Genomic DNA, 18,278 nt, shown 5'->3' with positions numbered 1-18,278 from the left:
AGAAACACCTGTGTCCTCTAAGGCACAGAGGAGGAAAGATCCTTCAAACTCTGAAAATGTGGAGACTCAAAAAGACAACTCAGCCTCTCAGCACAGACAGCAGCTAACAGGGACTGCAGCAGTAAGTGTTTGGTGTATGATGGAACAGTCCTTGTGCCCCTTTTCCCTTCTTCCAGTCTGCTTTTTTTACAGGTGTGACTAAAACCTTCTTTCAAAAACTGGTTTGTGTCTATTCAAGTCAAATACTTATCTCCAGAGCTGCGATTTTGGCAAATTATTAAAAAAAAAAAAGAAAAAAAAAGCTTCCTCTTGTAAGAGGACAGTGGGATGCTTTTAGTGAGAAACCCATAATATCACCTACATGCAGCTTAAAAGGTTTTGTGTGTGGGCAGTGGCAGACCTGCCATGCAGCACTTGCCACAGGCTACAGCTAAAAAAATCTCTTTGTAGAAACCCCCACTTCTTTATTGATCATATGCATGTTTTGTTCATGGTTTCATGTCTCCAAGCAGAATATGGTCAACTCTGGTGTTGCCATGGTTACAGAGAGCCAGCAGACTGACCTGGAAGATGCTAACCAAGGTCAGGCATGGCTCCCTTCAGTACCTTAAGTCTGACCCAATTAAATGTCACCCAGGTGACATGCTGAAGGCTATGATTTTGTGGGTCTTACAGCAAAAAATAGATTAAGTTTCATAGTAGCTTCAGAGGGTAAAACTACAGTTTCCTTGCTTTCTTCAGAAAAAAACTCCAAAACTCCATCTTCAGGGATGAAAGCTAAGCCTAGGTGAGTGTTTCACTGATAGAAAGTTCCAAAGTGAGTTTTTTGTGGCTCTTTTGTGTGTGTGTGGTTGGTTTTTCCCCCCTGCGGTTTTAATGCACATAACTTTGAGGTTATTCCATCAGTTATTAAACTGAAGATTCTGTTTTGCCACCTGGACATCAAGGCTGTTTGCCTGGAGTTACAATGCCTTTGAGCTGCTGAACAGTTTGGTTACAAGATGGGCAGCTGCTTTGGTGTGACTTTTTTCTTGTCATGGATTTAGTCCAAATGCAAGGTGAGCCCACAGCTGATTTACAGACAGTTAAACCTCAGCTGTGAAACCTGGGCTTGCCCAGTGTGGGATTGTTCCTCATGAGCACCATGACTTAGTGAAAAAATGATGTGAATTTGAATTCACCCTGGCTTGAATTCACCTTTTATCCCAGACCTTTGCAGGACAGAATTTCTTGTAGTTAAGGAGCTGCACTTCTGTAGAGTATTGATTACCTTTCTTCCCTATACATTAAACTGTTGCTTTGGTGCTAATTGGTCCAACTCTGGGGTTTTTTCCCCCCCACTTAGTACTTCACAAACATTTTGGTCTTTAGATGAGCAGCTCCTTTACATGTCCTCTTGTCCCCAGTGAGAAGCCCCTAGAAGAACAACCCATGGATGAGCAGGTACCAAAGGTATGTGTGCCTTGGGGGTCCCCCTAAGAGTCTCTTCCCTACCCTGTATCTCTTCTTTCTGGTGGAGCTGCAGAAGAAAACTGGGATGGGTTGACCCACCCATGCCTTTGAGCATGTCCTTAGCCCCCAGTGTGTCACACCTGATGTGCTGTGCCATTTAGCACCAGGAGTGAGCTGCAGAGGCACAGCTACCAGCCTCATCCTAGAGGGGCCCAGCCAAGTGATTCAAGCTCGCTGGAGTTTATTCAGCACATCCACAGCCCCAAAGCAATGTGCAGTGCCTGTGTCCAGGAGTGCAGGGGTGTGTGGGACATACTTGTGTGTCACAAGTTTTGCACACCCTCCTCAAGAGGGAATTTTTGCTTCCCAAATGGAGGCAAGCCTTGGAAGTCTACAGATGTGTTTATTCAGTTTTGTATCTGGGCTCTAATGACTCTCCTATGTAGGAGCTTGCAACTTGGGTAAATTACCAAGTAACTGAGAGTCATTTGTAGTTGCACTTTGAAAGTTCTATTGGTGTGTCCATGTACTAAAACAAATAAGTAAATGCACTATGTGAGAAAAATTAAATTCCCAAAGCAATATTTTTGAGTTTGGGTACTTATATAAGAAATCACATTTTAGACTTGTTCTTGAGTTTACATTTCCAGGTGCTAGTTCCAATTTTTTTTAATAATTTTTACTGTCAGTTCAGTTTTGCAGCACTTGCCCACTCTACAGTGAATTCGAAGGTTTTGAGCTACTTTCTCTCCCTCACCCTCTTGAACCCCTAGTTTCAGCTCTGTGAATCTCATACTTTGTGGTAGGAAAGTACCACAGGCAACAGTTGCACCTGGAAAATTGTTGTAGAGAGAGGAGGGAAGTTTCCTAGGACACCTTTTCTCGCTTTTTCTCGCAGGCTCTAGAACCAGAACATGACTTTGGGTATTGTTGTTCTAGATCCTGCAACTCTCTCCTTTTCCAAGGGACGTTACCAGCAAAAAGAGAAACAGGAAATCGAGTTTGACCAAGAAGAGGGCTGAAGGCAGGTATGACACACAAGCCCTGTGCCCGTGCAGGGACTGGTGGACCAAATCATTTAAGACCTTTTCTAGCACTCGGGGAGGAAGAGTGTCCCCATGGGGGTGGCCTGACTGTACCTAGAGCAGGCAAAAAAAAGAAAAAAAGAGGCTATGAAGGGTCAAAACTTGTCTCTGTAGGACCCTTTGGGTGCCCAAAGTGATAAAGATCTCAGATGCTAACCCTAGCCTGCCAAAAATGCCCTCTACCCCTGTGATACTATGTTGTGGCATGTTGGCTTTTTACTTGCCCGACCATAATCCTCCAGTGAGCTGAGTTCTGAACACCACCTTCTTTCACAAATATTTAAGTAATATTGTGCCAGTTCCTTGGCATCATGTTTCCTAGGGTTTCAGGATGGCTTCTCTCTCAATTTGTCCCTTTCCCTTGCACCTCCACGTCTATCTGTTTGCATTTGAGGCTGGGGGCACTGCAGGAAGAAGCACTTGGGGCTTTGGGGGCTCTATGCAACCTGTAGCACTAAAAGTCTGCCTTGTTGACCCCTCCTCCTACACTCTGCCAAGTGTTGTGTTCAAGTTAACGCCTGCTGCTGAGCCAGAGGGCAAATGAGCTGTGTAGGAGGATCTCTGCTCCTGTTCTGGGGCTTCCATGGGAGTCCTGCTTCAGCCAGCAGCCTCTCAGCTCAAAAAAACTCCCAAAACCCCAAGTGCTTAGATGATTTTTGACTGACTGTAGATCAGAATAGGAAAACTTGAAGCAGGGCTTCATAAGTTTTTTGTTTTGTGTATTTTAAGACAATTTGATGCAGCAAATACCGGTTTTAAAACAGGAGTAGCAGTCTAGAAGTTAGGGATGAAGAACTTAGGTTGGTCATTCTGCTCCCTCTAGTGTTTCATCTGGAAAGGAGTGTTTCCTTCCTTCGGGAGGCTTTGGTGAGGATCTCAGCTCTTTAGCCCTCCCATTCTTTTACCAGTAAAAAGGAGATGTACTGTATATCGAGCAGCTGTTACAGTATTTTTTTGAAATAGTTATGATTTAGAGAGAGCTATAGAACTACAGTTAAGTTTAAATATTGGAGGGTGTGAAAACAAGATCTAGGTGTACACAGAGAAGAGATTAGAGAACAAATATTAAATACTAGAATTTTCAAAAGATAATTAAAAGGAATTTTTTTAAATGCTTCTGATGTTATATTTCCACTCATTACTTCTTCCTACCATGTACTACTATGGGTGATGTGAGAACAAAATATCCTCTAAGAAAACAGGGATAGGTTAATTTCTAAGTTTTGAATATTTCTTAAAACAATTACTATTTTAAAAAGTGAGAATCAAGACAGACAGCAAAAAGACTAAGTAGAAAAGGAGCAAGTATTTTTAGAAGCTTAGAAAACAGTATTTTTAGGCATATCAGGTATCTGAGGAGAGGGGCTCAGAAAGAAACCGTGTTATTACCTCCCTATTCTTAATGGAATTCTACAGGGTGATTCTTCACTATTGTACATCACTGCCATATTTATGATGTCTTGCAGGAAGGAAGTCTATGACTTTGAAAACTCAGACTCCTCAAGTCGTGAAAAGGTAAACTTGAGACAGAAACTCAGCACCTAATGGTTTAGTAACTTGAAGCAGGGGACATAATTTCTTGCAGAAATTCTGTAAGGATGGACATGCTGTTATAGCAAGACAGACAACTGGGAACCTGAGATTTTTGTTTTCTTTGTGTGGTGAAATGGATTTTTTTTGAGTGGCAGGAATACTCATCACTACATGAGTTTTGTGGTGGATAATGCAAGATAACACCAACAGACATTTGAGCTGCTGCTTCAGTGAGGCTGTGGGATGTCTCTGTGGTTGAAGGCCAACCTCTGTGCTTTACTGAATATCAAGATCAGATTGCTGAGCATTCACTTTGTCCTCCTAGGCTAAATAGAAGAGACTGAAATCCTCTTCAAGCTGTGCTTTGCAAGCTGGGAATCCCTGGTTAAAACTCAGTCCTCGCAAAATTTTGTTGAGAATTCTGCTTGACTTACATTTGCAGGCTCTCAAAAAAAAAAAAAAAAAAAAAAAAAAGAATAAAAATGAATGAATCACTTTGACTGCTTTGAAACTTTGCCCAGTGCAGGCTTTCCCAGGAAGCTGTGAACTTGCTCCTGACAGATTCCATCAATCTGTCAGGAGCAGCTGTGCTGGACGAACCTTTTGGCTTTCAGCCTCTTCCCTGATGTGGGAGCTGTTGCTGGTGCTGCTAACTGTGAGGCAATGGGTGCTCAATGGAACAACCCAAATTTCTCTATTATAAACTGGACATGGTCCGATCCTAGCTACTGCCACTGGGTGTCAGCATAAATCCCTGCTCCATGGCACCCAGCCCCGGCCCCAGCAGCTGTCCCAGGGCTGTCCAGGGGCCCTACACCATGCTTACAGTGCTGCCGTCAGCACTGCTATTGATTTAAATGACATGTTTTGTGATGTTGGTGCTTAAAATGAGCATTATTCATAAACCAAGGAAAAGAGAAAGGAACTCTGTTAAAGGCTCAGCTGTTTGTCTATTATAATTTATGACACTGTTTCATTCAACAAATCCCATTCCGTTAAAAAGTGACATTTCTGAGCAGGAATGGTAATCCATTTCCCTTCTGAATTCTGATCTATTTTCAATATATAGAGTATTTTTTGGGGTAACTGGCTCTGAGACAACTCTCTGCTTTCAGGTTGCTGAAGCCAAAGGAAAGATTCTTGCCCAGAAATCTTCTTCACAAATTCAGAGGTACAGTATTATACATTCAGTGTTTATGAAACTTTTGCTATGTGAATAAGGGATCATAGCTTTGTTTAAGATCTTTTAAGTTAGGATCCAAAAGGCTGTGTGATTTTTTTCTAATACAGTAGCTCCTTGCTTAGCTACCACACTATCTGTGGATGTTATTGATACCAATATTTTAATTAGTACCTGAGAATATAAAGGTTACTGGAGAGACTAGTGACTGCTGTCAACTTTGACAATAATAGGATTTTAACTCTTAAACATTATCCTTTTTTGACCATATGCAAAAATGACTGATTTAATTTTTGAAAAATGCTTAAACTCCCTGCCTTGCTTTGGCTACCTTCCAGCCATAGCAGGCTTCCAGGAACTTGCCACCTCTATGTATGCAGATTAATTTTTATTTTAAAATATGCTGATTTCTAGATATCCCTGAATTGCTACTTTCAAAATCCAGGCAAAGAAAAATTTGGCTACTGTATGCTCTTTAACAGTTTGGTTCTTCTGTTGAGCTCTTAAGGGACCTCCTGCCCCCTATTTGTCTGTACCCATTCCACAGTGCTGTGGTGTGTTATTGCTGTGTTTGCTACTCTAATCTGGGTCTTTGTGTTACTTGGCAGGACTTATGAAACCAGAAGCAAGAGCAAGGAACCAAACACTCTTGAGAGAAGGCAGGTAGGTTGTCTATGCTTTTGCATCCCCAGAGCCTTTGATTGTTGCCTATTTGAATGCTGTGTATTTCTACCTGTACGAATCTGTTCCACCCATAAAGAAGCTGAAGTTTAAGGTCTACCCAGTGCAGAGTTGGAGAAATGTGATTCTGACAGCCTCTAAATACTCTGTCTGTCATTTTGAAAGCAGTGATCAGGATGCACCATCACTGCCAGACCAGCTAGTGAATTGTCTGTGTTACCTGTTCCACCCTGATGTGCCACTGGATGCAGCTCAGACACACTGAGCCTTTTCTCCTTACAAGAGTGCTCTTATTTTAGGCACAGGAGAGAGGGAGAGACAAGGAAGGAGGATACTGTAAAAACCCCATGCTGGCAAAAGACAAGCATCTACCTCTTGGTGCTTTAATACAGCTGTTTCAACAGCTGGCTGCGGCTGTTTTGGCAGATTTCACAGCTTTTCACGTTGTACTGTGGGGAGGAAGACATGGGATAACTTAGTAGCTGCTGAAATGGAATGGCTGAGGGGCTTCTGAGTGAGAAGGACTTAATTGTGTCTTTAGTCCAGCTACAGGAAACACCTTTTCTCTGAAAGTAACAATGAAAATACAAGCCCTGATAAGAGTGAGAAAAGCTGGATTCTTGACTCTCAGATACAGCCAGTGTCAAAATCTGTCGACTATACCCGAAAAAGACCCAGGGTGAGAAGTAAATTAAAAGGTAAGCTTAGTGCCCTACTGACGCTTAGCTATGCATGATGTACTGTGCTGCAGAAAAGTAAATGCTGGTGATGGTTTGAAAAAGGAGAGTTTGGCCAAACCCTGGCTTTCCTGAGTGGGAGAGAGCAGGCTTAAGGCCAGCAGCATGGGGTACCCTATGGAGGAGAGCCATTGCCAACCTTTGTGCTTGAACTGGGCTCCTGTCTCCTTCCCAAATTGGGGTTCAAATGTCCAGGTGGCACCTAAACAAACTGTGTGGGTGCAGCCCTCTCTGTGATGATGCTGAAGAGCCCATGGGCCCCCAGCTGATGGCTGTGTTGGTGCTCTTGACTGCACTGGGAGGAAGATCTCTCTGAAGCCACCACACCTCCTCCCTGCAGCTTTCCCCTCCTCACCTCCCCAGAAACATCACTGACTTGGCAAGTAAACCTTGAAAACCCTCACAATTTGCAGACCAGGGCATTCTGCTCCCCTGTTTATGCAGTAATTAGCCAATCATCCTTTGAATGTCAGATGTGATTCTCTCTGAGAGTATTCTCTACTTGGGCCTGACCAGCAGCAGACCTCCCCCGCAGCCATGCTCCAGGGCTGTGTGCTGCTGTGACCACCAAAGAGAAATCAAATTGTCCTGAATGAGATGGAATGTTTCTCTCCCACTCCAGGAGAAATAATGCTTGCTCAGGTAGCTGTTGGATTCTCCAGGGATTAAAAAGCAAAAGAAAGTTGAGCTTCAATTCATTCTTTATACTGGGTTTCCAGGGCAGTTGTTGTCACTGCAGTATCAGCCCACATGTCTTGCCTAGGACTTGGGGACTGTCGGACAAGATGCTGAGCCTGTCTTTTGTTTTTTACTTTTTTGGCTGCTCTGGATGCAGTGAGTTGTGTATGTTTGCATCATTGCATCTGTCTTTGTTAGAGAAAGGTGTTTTATTGAAATTTAATGGAAGTGTTGTGAAGTTTTTTCTTGTAAATGGCTAGAAAACCAAAACTGAAAAGGTTGGCATTGTGACTTAGCTAACTGGATAAAGTACACCCTTTACATTGCCATTAACCAGGGAAGCTTTTCTTCTTGCAGTGCTTCCAGTATCTTCTGCAAGTAGTGGCAGCGACTACGAGTCAAAGAAGGTGAGAAGGTGTCATGCTTTAGTGCCTCAGATTTAAAAACATTATGGATGTAAAATGTGCACCAGTGAGTGAGAATTAAATAAACTGGTATTATTTTAATTAGCAAATGTTCTGATGGACAGATTTGTCTGCTAAGTGCTGTAGAGACTCTACTGGTCTAATGGAGGAGATCTTAGGAAAACATGGTAAAACTCATAGAAACAACTGTTAAATGCTGCATATCAAATATATATATGTGTGTGTGTATGAATATTTGTATATACATATTTGAAATACAGGCAGTCTAGGAAAAAATCCCCAGAACTAGTAGTCACACTAAAAGCTTTTATTTTCCCCTGGAAAAACTTTTCTTTCTTGACTACAATGCTTCTATTCTGCTTACGAAAAACATCATCAAATGTACATCTCCAATGCCTAAAGGGAGAATTCTTGCATCCATTGAACTTCAGGGCACAGGTCTCCTTTGTTGCTGGATAGAGCCACCAGTATGTTAGGCATATTTAATGTATATATCCACTCTTAGTGTATTTAAAAAACAAACCATTCATCCAAAACTCTCCTTCCAAAACAACACTCCAACCCCTAGTTCTGTAGTAACATTTAAATAATGCTTAGACTTTGTTTTGTTTTAGGAGGGAGAATCAAGGCAAAGAGCTCAAAAGGAGACACTAAGCAAAAAAAGCACATTGAGCTCCAAGGGAGATGATTTGCCCACAGTGAATCTTGCTGGTATTTTTATTTTAATATTCTTCAGTGCATTAGAAGAGTTTTGATTTGCGTGGGTCTGTACTTTTTGGATGAGTTCTTTTGGTGGTGGGTTTTTCTTTTTGATTTTACCATATTACCACTTTTCCTTCACATTTTTTCCCATAAATATTTGCCTTGTGATATTTCTTTGTGATGGCTATGTCTGTGTAGATAGTCTCTTGTACAAGGAGAAGATAAGCTGGTGCTATTGAGAGATGAAGGAATGAACTGACAGCCACTAAGAAAACAGCCTTTGGACTGAGTCTGAGCCACCACCTCTTCCCTGTGTGACAAGATAAACGAGAGGGTGGAGGGCTTGGGTTTTATTTTCTGTCGTTAAATTGTGGTTTCCAGCCAATACAGGATTCAAACTTTGTTGTCTGTGTTGTTTATTACTGTCTCACACAGATGAAATGCTCTCAGATGAAGTTGGAGGGAGTCCACTGCTACTTGATGTGCCTGCCAGCAGCCCTTCCAGTGATGTGGAGAAAGCCACACAGGTGCAGAATGCCGTGCTTAGCTTCCTCCCAGCCTGCTCTCAGGCTACCTCTGCCTGAAACCAGTGATTGTGTCCCTTTGCTTCCCATAACAACACTAGACCCTGGCAGCTTGTCTGCAGGGTGGGTACCTTCTTACTTTGTTTCCTTTCTCTTCTCAGAAGTTTCATAGTACACCTGCCAAATTATCAAGAGAGGAAGAAAGAAGCAAGCGGAAGGACTCGGGTTTGTTACTCTTGATAACACGGAAGAGTTGGGTAAAAGCAGAAAGAGGTGGTGCCAAAACTGTTATTTTCTTTCAAAGACACAATAACCCTGACTTTTTTGAGATTGCATTTTTTTTGTTCGTTTGTTTTTTGTTTTGTTTTTTTTTCCCCTAAATTCTGTTTCTCTGTTTTGAATGTCGCAACAGACTGTGGTAAGATGCTTTTACATACATTCTTGAATTCACTGCGAACTCTTAAAACCTGTCCTTGATTATAGGGGAACTTGTAGTGTAGATTTACAAGCTAATGACCCAAGAGACATACAAAAGATAATTTGCAGTGTTTCAGAAGTGAACTGCAACTTCAGTTTAAACAAAACAAGCATCTCCAGGGAGATGATTTGTCAGACAATTTACTGAGTTCAGGAAAAGTGCGCAGTGAGACAAAAGGATGGGGGGGGTCTAGTCTGTTTCTTTGGGTTTTAGCAGATTTTAGCCTCCTAAAGTGGAGGCTGTAAATCCTGCAGCTTTGATTTGGATTGTTTGGATTGATTCAATTTTATTTTCAAAAATTTTCTTCATAAGCAGTTTGAGAACTTGGGTTGGAAAAGGGAATGGGAAGAAGTTGGACACCAGAGGGTTTTGATGATTAGAATAGCACTAGGCCAAGAAAGGAAATTTCTTAATCTTTAGGATGGAGATATGGAAACTTTCTAAATACCTGTATAACACTAGGCAGGCTAGTTCCCTGTTTTTGCTAGGGAAGATGCTTGCAGATGAAGTCTTATCCTGTCTTGTGTGATGCCAGACCATAAAATGAGGCTGCCTCCTTTTCTGAAGCATTGGTTATTCCAGTGACGGTTTCTCCTTGAGCGGGCACTGTCAAGTACCTCATGCAAAAGGACAGGTCTCTTCTGAAGCCTCTCTTATTCTTTTTCTAGATATACTGAGTGGCACTATCATAAAAAAGCCTAAATTTTCTAGTTTGGAGAAAAATCACCTGCTCTTGGAGATTAACCATACACCAAAGAAAATTTCTGATTCAGTAGAAGAGGAAGTGGAGATCCAGAAAGGTAAAATCCAGTTGTAATTAAGGTGAAGTGCTTAAATGCTTTCAGCTTTTCTTTTTTTTTTTTTTCTTGTGGTAGAAATCATAGTCACATGGAAGCTTGAAGAGGTGTATTTGTAGAGAGGCCAACTTTTCCAAAATCCAAAAGTGAAAATTAGCAGGAGATATTGCAGCACTGCCAATGGCAGTGGATACTGTGTATGTAGAGGTATGAATAACGAAATTTGGGTTTCGCTTGGTCAGCTGCTCCATGACATCCACACTTCCTACTCTGAGTATGATTTTCCAGAGTTATTAAAAAACCATTAAACATAGGAGCTTTGAAAAAAGCACGCAGGTAATGGATGAAGTAACTGCAAAATACTGCTAACTCTGAGCACAAAGGGATCAGGCTTTCCCTGAAATGTATAAGTAGAAGACAGAAGCAGTGGTGGCCTGACTGTTTTCTGCCTTTATTCTGTGCATTTGCCTCAATCTCTGTAGATATGTCTTTGTGTTGCTCTATTGTGCCTATCCTTCCCTGCTGCTCTCTAACAAGCATTTGTCTGGGGATTTTTTGAGCCAGTTTTCCTCCTGCTTGTGAGCTCTAGAAGAACAAGCCCCAAATTCCAGCTCTGTAACAGAAGCTGTTGCTCACATGAATGACAATCTCTTCAGCAGCAGGAAGATTTATATTCCAGGAAATCTTCCAGCATAATGCTAACTGGGCATGTGCTTCCTCCCAGGTCAGGAAATGGATGATAGCCTAGATGATGTGGTTTTTTCCAAGATGCTCCGTGAAGACTTGAGTGATTCAGGAGTGATTTTTGCCTTTGAAAGCTTTATTGACCAACTGAAGAAATTGTTCTGGGTAATGTGAGCTCTTTCAACATGTGTGGCAATTGATCATATTGTGTGAAATTACCTTTTTATCTCAGGGAGAGTTGGTGCAAATATCCCATCTTTAGTTTGTGTTCAGGAGTAGGGCTTTGGTGGCAGTGTCTGTTAGTCTGGAGCTCTTTAGAAGTATTCTACAGAACTTGTGTATTCTGAGAAGAGTTACAGGGAAGACATAAAGAAAATTTTAATTAGGTTTTTCCTAACACAACACTGCCCTGAAGTCACATTGAGGCTTGTTGGTGTAACTACTGTGACTAAATTAAATTGGAGCATATCTGCAGCACTGATGTCTGTCATCTTACTGCAGATTAAATTTGATTTAAGATGGTTTTTGCAAAGATGAATGGCAAGTTCCTGCAGAGGAATGTGTTTTCCAGGGAAAGGTTTTGCAAGCTAGACTTCTAGGTTTTGACTCGGGCCATTGTCTATCCCTAACTGTGCATCCCATGGCTAGTCCCGGTACAAAAGGATTGAGATCAACACACAGGATGCCCTGAGATCTTCAGAGGAGAACTTGTCTGCCCTGCTGAACCAGATACATAAGTGCAGGTAAGTTTCTGGTGCTGGCTGAAAACAGCTTGAATTTTGTGTCAATTTTGGTTGATAGGGAAAGCCAACCTGAGAGCTGGATATTGCACTTATGGTTTGTATGGCTTATGGTTTGTGTGGGGTTTTTTTTTGTTTTGGTTTGGTTTTTTTAATGCAAGAAGAGTTTCAGAAGTATAACTCCTAGGATTGATCCTAATTTTCCTGTAGGAGGAGAGGATGGGCTAATTCATGCAAAGCAAGCTTGAGTTACAAGCAGTTGATGGAGCAGCCCTTGGACTGTCTTCTGGTTGTCAACTTAGTAACTTCTAAATCTTTTAAGAAAGAAGCCAGGCTGTGACATGCTTAATGAAGTGGAGGAGAAGAAAAGGAATTTCTCAGATCCTGAATTTCTTAGATAGGAGCTAGATAAAAAAATCAATTCTAATATTTATTAATTTGGTATAAGTGAGATACTTACATCCTATACTGTACTTTTAAGTCTATCAGGCCTCTGTATCTATTGCACACTCACTTTTTAGGATTTAGATCAAATGTAGTATGAAATGATAACCTTTAAAGTCAAAAATCCCTAGCATCAATGGGACCTCTATGAGCAGAATTTGCTGTCATTAAGGTACATGGAGAAGTTGGAGTTCCAAAAGAAAAAAAAATGGGATGTTTTGTGGTGGAAGATAAGAATAGATGGCAGTGAGATACTTCAATGCTTGGTTGCCAAGTAAGTAACTTGGATCTAACCAGGATCACAGAATAGTGGATGCAGGGCTGTGCCAAAGTTTTCCTACCTCAATGCAGCTGGGAATGGTGGCAAACCGAAGTCAATAAGGGTGTTGCAACCACAAGCCTTCTTAAGGTTTAGAAATAGCTGGCATCCTTGTACATATGAAAGCTAAGGCAGGAAAATCCATAGAGGCTGTTTGTGTCAAGATAGAATCATAGAATGGCTTGGGTTTAAAGGGACCTTAAAGAGGTCTTCAGCGCAGGAAATCTCTGCTGAACTCCCTAGAGGCTGGGAGAGCATGCAGTGCAAGTATTGCACTGGGAATTCATGTGTATGCTCTGTACAGTCCTCTGCTCCTGGTTGCTGTTTGGGACAGGCTATTTATCTGCAGTGTGCCTTTGGTGCAGTTATTCACATGCTCTGTGACATATCTGAGAACAAATCTGCCCCATGCAGCTCAGCAGTGAAATTTTCCTCTGCCACGAGGTAGCTCTGGTGTTGAAGGTGTTGTTGTCCACCTTGTGTGACTTCATGTTAAAGTGGCAAAATTGTTTCTGCTTTCCATCACTAGGTTGGATAAATTTGAGACCTTCCGGAAGATTGTTGTTGAAGAGCTTGCCAGCCTTGAGAAGGATACTCAAATTCTGGCAGACATGGAGAAGGAAGCACTGGTGTGTATAGCTTCTTGTGTGCAAGCCCAAAAAGGTGTCTCTTCTCAGGTAACAGGGGGTTCCTTTGGGGTCTTTTTAGGATTTCTGGAATGCACAGCTGCTCAAACTGAATAAGTTCTACAACCAGCAAAAGGAAAGGTACATCTCTGCCAGCTGTCCTGCATGCTCACAAGTTCTCTGATGGTCATAGAGGGCACTGGTGGTACCCTTGTTGATAGATGGGAAAGGATTCCAAACCTAGTATGGCATCTTCACTTGGTGAACACCACTACACTTGGTGTCCACTGAGGGAGCTTTTGCAGCCTTATGAGGGTTTTCAATTGGGATTAGAGTGTAATGAGGGAACCCTGTATGGGAAGTTGTGTGGGAGAGGAACCTTGCTCAGGAGAGCTGTACCAAGATCTGGAATAATGTGCAATGCACAGTCTCAATGTGACTCTGTCTAGGGTTCAGAGGAGGTGGAAGGAGGTGATAATTTTCTGTATAAAAGATGCTGTTAGCATAAATGCCTGAGCAAAAACCTGCCGTTCTCAGGTTTATTTTTGGTGGTAAATGTATCTGTTCCAACTCTACCAGTAAGTGCTCCATGAAAAACCAGCTAAAATAATTTTTCTTTCAGAATTGAATCAGTTGACTCAGCCCTGGGTGAAACAGCAAAGAGTTTTGCCGACGCTGTCCAGAATACAACGGTATGTGTGATACAAAAGCAGCTCCCTATGGATAGGGGACTGAGCTCTGGCCTGGCTGATTGGTGTCAAAAGTGACAAAATGAAGCTGAAATCCTGGGAGGGGGAAGCCTTTGGTTGGCTAATTTGTGGGGCTTGTTCTTTATGTGACCTCTGACCCTGATGCATGGAAACCATTGAGAAAGAAATGTTTGACAAGGGGAAAGAGGTCACACAGTACTTTCCTGGGGGAGAAGATAAAGACGAGGGCCAGCAGGTAGTGATGTTTCTCCTGGATTCACACTCTGGGGCAGTTTCTGTGTAGTTTGTGACCCTCAATGCATTTGCCCTCGAAGTTATACATCCATGACAACCTGTGGCTAAGGGCTCTGCGGTCTAACACCTTGCATGTGTTCTCTTATCTGCTCTTTAGGTCTGGTAGCTTCTAGCCTTGATGTATTCAAGTCTGTTTTTTTAAAAACAATTTTTTTTAATTTAACTTACATCCTGGTTAAATATTCTGTTGAAGTTCTTAAGCTCTCCAGAGTCTAATCACTATTTTATGCCCTTATTTTAGTTGTTAAATTAAGACAAATACTTTGCAAACTTTGATACAATGCTTAGTTTCCATCTGATTCACCTCATCACATGGGTGTGTATCTTTGCTACTGCTGCTGTTCCAGGTCTATGTGCAGATCTGATGGCTTTGGGAGTTTAGCTTTTCTGCAGTAAGATTGGCGGATTACTGCCATGTGTGGGTTGCCACGTGCCTGCTCTTCATAGGGCTGAGAAAGCTCCTTGTGTTGAAGGAACAACTGTGCCTATGGTCACCACAGCGGACTGAGCTTGGGATTTTAGAAAAGATGCCGAAAACCAAGGGCTTGTATATTTTAGCAGTTAAAGTTGGAATCCTGGGCCTTTCCAAAGGGAAAATTTTCCATTATGAGTGTTGAGTTGCTGACGGACACAGGTGTTCCTGAATAAGGACACTGAAAGAGCAGCAGGGCTGAGAAAAGAGCACTTGTGTCATGGGAGCTGCTCATTCTGCAGCACTTGTTCCAGGATAGGTGCTTGAGAATTAAGAGCCAAGTCTAAATGTGCTTCCAGGATCTTTGCAATTTCTTATCTTGAGCAGTTTCTATGTTTGTATAAATTTGTGATGTTTTCTCTTACCTTTTTTTTTTGTTCTTCCCTGCAGTATGAACTCTCAGTGAAGAAGGAAGAAGAAAACGTGTTCATTGTTCCTTCTGACTAGCAAACCCCTGAACTCATTATTGCTCATGGCATTTGAGCACTTTGTCTGCAGTATAGAGAGGATGGTTCTGCGAAGGACGCTAGTCTATTTTAAATGAAAAGAAAAAAGAGGAGGAAAAAGCATTATGTTGAGCCTTTTTTTGGCCTAAAAAGAATATATAGTGCTAAGTGGCCCAGTTGTGACCCCTGTGTTGATAACAAGTTTTTCTGAAAATTGCAATGTTGTGTCCTTTATATATCAAAGAAATTTAAAAAATGAACTAAAGATAATGATATAGCCATCAAATTGATGGATATATTGGCTTACTTTGGTTGTTCTGCTAACACCTCTATCAAGTATAAAAGCGCTTAACAATTGATTCAAAGTAAAAAGTTGCTTGCATAGAATAACAGTCTCACTCTTTCCTTCAAATTGATGCACTCTGAATGTCTGGAAAGGTACTCTAGCATTCTGTGTACCTTGCGTAGGATGTGGTAGGTATAGCCTCTCCTGTGTGCACATAAGTGTGGGAGCTGCTGCCTTGATACAATTGCCACTCAATTCTGGATTGCAGAGCTGAAAGCAGAGAGGGATCTATTGTCCAGATGCCTGTGGGCAAACTGGAGCCTGCAGGGGGCAAGAAATTCAGAGAACTGGACAGAAAATGGGAAGTGAAGCAGGAGAAATTTTTTTTTGCCACCAGTGACTTTTGGCTCCAAGGAGTTCAGAATACAGTGAACAGTGCTGGGGTTAGATGAAATAGCATCAGAGGTCTCTGGAAACTAAGCAGCAGATAACCCATGCTTATTAATATTGTCCTCTGCTGTGACAGAATGTGACAGAGTTCCCCAGAATATAATTATTCTTCACAAGAGAATGTGTTCTTGCAAAAACACCATTAGTGCTAGTGCACCTTAAGGAATTTGTGGGAATGTGGCAGATTTCCAGGCTTTGGGTTTCTATCTTCTTAGAGAACCAATCTCAGATTGCTGTATGGGTTAGAGTTGAGGGAATCCTCCCCTGCACAAAATGTACCTTTGTTACAAAAGCCCAAACCCTGACAGGGTTTTTTTCATAATTGAAGTAGGGCTGATGCTGTTCCTACTTGAGAAGGTCACACAGGGTAGCACCAGCATGGAGAATAGCAAGAAGCTGCTGTTGCCATTGTGTTACCATTTTATGCTTATTTCATTATCTTAAGTAGTCCTAACTAGGGTTGGCATGAGCTGAAGTTTTTTCATCCACGTCAAGATACACTTGGTGCTTTCTTCCTGGGATGGTTAAAAAAAAGAGACTTCTCCAACACTGCCCTTTCCAAAGGTTCAGATCTACTGGGCTACCCCTGCTATTCCTAATATGAAGGGCTTAAATGCTGGTTTTACAACCACTGGCTTCTGCTTGTTTCTTTGAGGGCTGGCCCTAGTGGCCTGGCTACACTGCATCCTCCTGGTACTCTTCGGTGTCCTTGCAGCTGCTGTTTGATTCTAGGCTCTGAAAGCACTCAGCTGGAGCAGCCATGACTTTTGGGAGATGAAGCTGTAACCTCTGTGAGCAACTGTGCTTGGGTCTGGTAGAACTAGTTTTGCATCTTGGCAACAGAGTTTTCAGCAGGCTCTGGTCCCACTAGCATGGTGGTATACTCTGAGGGCCCCAGCAGTGTCATTAACCAAAACAGGCTTTAAGATATCAGCCTGAATAATCTGATCCCATCACTATCTTACTGCCTGAATGAGCCAGGTCCTGAATTTGGGGCTTTCACTACCTCAGTAGTAACCCAAGGTTCTGGCTGTAGGAGTGTGATAAGGCTTGAACTGCCCTGATGCTCCTTATTGTGATCCAGAGCTCACACTTGTGAATGTAAAGGGATCCCTTGTGCTGCATGGCTCTCACTCCTCAGTTCCAAGGTGAGCCTTCCAGTAATTCCCACATAAATGCCTATATTCCTTGTTTTTATTCCTCGCTACCCGGCCCAGCATGACGATGCAACCTGGGCTATCAAGGTGCTTGATGGGAAGCAGACCTAAGAATCGAGATGAGCTGCCTGCACTGCGGTTGTTCCTGCGCACTGAATTCAGCAAAGCCACAGAAACAGCGCTGAGAACTCACACCCTTGAGGCACGTCACCTCCTTTGGCATGGGTGTTGGCCTATGTGGGCTCCTTCATCTGCATCTCCAAGCAGTTTGCTGCCCAGAGGGAAGGTTTGAAATAGGAAGAGGATGAGATGGGATGTCTCTCTCTGATTTAAGGTGTGTGTTTTTTCCCAAACTATGACAGTAATGCTTGATTCTTTTTTTTCTATTTTTTTAAATCAGGTGTTTTGGATGGATTCATCGCTCTGTTAAGTTCAAGCTGCTAAGCGTTCAAGCTTTGTCAGCACTGTGAAGTAGATGTGTAGAAACACTTGTTGTGTTACATTTCCTCACCCTTCATGTGTATTGGCAGAAGGCTCTCTTGGTGTCTCTTCTAACTGTAGAAACTTAGGAATACTTTTCATCTAAGTATCTTTGCTAGATAACTTAGAGCGCATTTCTGTATCTCTTATTGTTGCATCTCCACATAAAGCTTGGAAGGTGAGTGTTGAGGACTTCAGAGGGCATGGATAAAGGAAAAATCAGGGTTCCTTACTTAGTAAAAATTGCCATAATGTATTTGTATGCACTTAGATTTGGTTTTAACTCTTATTGGAAAAATCTGAACCCAAAAAGGGTGTTTTAATAATGGGTATGGGAGAGCAGAAAGGATGCCACACTGCTTAAATACCTTCTACCCCTGCACTCATCTATCCCTTCATATGAAACACTTTAGCATTTGAGAGGCTCAATGTGTTCCATCTTGATAACCTGTGAACTGCCTAAAGTGAAAACTCTGGACTTTACTAATGGTCTTTCCATCTGTAGGCAGTAGAAGTGTTTGGAGACCACATCGGCAGAAATGACATGTTCTGACGTTGGACAGCCCATCTCATACCTCTTCCTGCACTGCTGGGTTAATTAAACATGTTTGACCTTAAACCTCCTGATGGTCTGAAGTCCATTTGGTTTCTGCAACAGATGTGTAATTGGGTTATCCTAAAATTACCTTTTGGAAGGTAGGTAGCTGACCTTGGCAGGTTTTCTTTGCCCTTCCCACTTCATGCTTTTTAAAGTGCTATTAATCCAGGTATTTCTTTTATTTTCTTCCTTTCAGTGCAGATATATATAGCTCAAATTTCAACGTGTTCAGTTGCTTTGATGTGGTGGTGTTCGCAGGGGTCCAAGGATGAGGGAAGAGATGAGAATCTTGACTCCATG

Source organism: Camarhynchus parvulus, chromosome 2, assembly GCF_901933205.1.
Source record: "Camarhynchus parvulus chromosome 2, STF_HiC, whole genome shotgun sequence".
Taxonomy (NCBI): Eukaryota; Metazoa; Chordata; class Aves; order Passeriformes; family Thraupidae; genus Camarhynchus; species Camarhynchus parvulus.
Note: the sequence above shows the minus strand (reverse complement) of the source record.